Source organism: Chrysochloris asiatica, unplaced genomic scaffold (genome assembly GCF_000296735.1).
Source record: "Chrysochloris asiatica unplaced genomic scaffold, ChrAsi1.0 scaffold00533, whole genome shotgun sequence".
NCBI lineage: Eukaryota > Metazoa > Chordata > Mammalia > Afrosoricida > Chrysochloridae > Chrysochloris > Chrysochloris asiatica.
In genome coordinates, this window is record NW_006409051.1 from 170,001 (window position 1) to 171,458 (window position 1,458).

Consider the following 1,458-nt stretch of genomic DNA (forward strand, 5'->3'; position numbering starts at 1 on the left):
ATCATTGATGGACTCAAGTGTGGCAGCGGTAGTGAGGTTGGCCCAGGATCGGACATTGTTTCGTTCTGCTGTGCATGGGGTCTCTATGAGTCGGTTCCGACTCGATGGCACCTGACAACAACAACAACAACAACTTTTTTATCTTAGCTGTCATTGCTGGTATGAGATGATATCTCATTGTTGTTTTGATTTACGTAGTGGGTTACGAGTCAGGCTGCTAACCTCAAGGTTGGCAGTTCGAAACTACCAGCTGTCCTGCAGGAGAAATGAGGCTTTGTGCTCCCATAAAGATTTATAGCCTCAGAAGCCCTATATAGGATCACTAAGAGTTGGGATCAACTCCACGGTACTTAACAACAACAACAATGGCTAGTGATCGTGAATATTTCTTCATATGTTTGTTGGCTGCCCAGATCTCCTCCTTGATGAAGTGTCTGTTCATGTCCTGTGCCCATTTTTTAATTGGGTTGTCTTTTTCTTGTAGAGGTGTTATAGTTTCCTATAGATTTTAGAAATTAGTTCCTCATTGGATGTGTCATTGCAAAAGATTTTTCCCATTCTGTGGGCTCCATTTTTATTATTTTGGTGAAGCCCTTTGATGCACATAAGTTTTTAATTTTAGTATGTCCCAATCATCTATTTTATCTGCTTTTATTTGCATCATTTTGACAATGTTTGGTAGTCTGTGTGTGCCCTTTTTAGGGCCCTCAAATATGTCCCTATATTTTCATTGATGCATTTACAATTCTGGGATTCACATTTAGTTCTTTAATCCATACTGAGTTGGGTTTTGTATATGGCATAAGGTAAAGGTCATTTCAATCTTTTGCATTTTGCTTTTCAGTTCTGCCAGCACCATCTGTTAAAAAGACTATCTTTTCCTCATGCAAGATATTTAAGCCTTTGGTAGAAAATAAGTTGGCTGTATATGGATAGGTTTATTTCTGGATTCTTGATTCTGTCCCGTTAATCTATGTATCTTTCATTGTACCAGTACCAAGCTGTTTGACCACTGTAGCCATGTAGTAAATTTTGAAATCAAGGAGTGAGAGGCTTCCAACTATGTTATTCTTAAGCAGTGCTTTGCTTAACCTGGGTTTCTTTCCTTTCCATATAGAGTTTATAATTGTTTTTTCCATCTCTTTGAAGAATGTCATTGGAATCTGGATTGGGATTACATTATATGTGTAGATAGCGTTGGGCAGTATTGACATTTTCACAATGTTAAGTCTTCCTATCCAGGAGCATGGTATATTCTTCCATGTTTTTAAGTCTCTTTTGGTTTCTTATAGTAGCGTTTTTTAGTTTTATTTGTATAGATCTTTTGTTTCTCTGGTTACATTTATTCCAGATGTTTCATCCTTTGAGTGGCTATTGTAAATGGCATTGCTTTCCTAATATCTTTGCAGCGCTGTTGTTTTTGGTATAGAGGAATCCAACTGATTTTTTTTTTTTTTT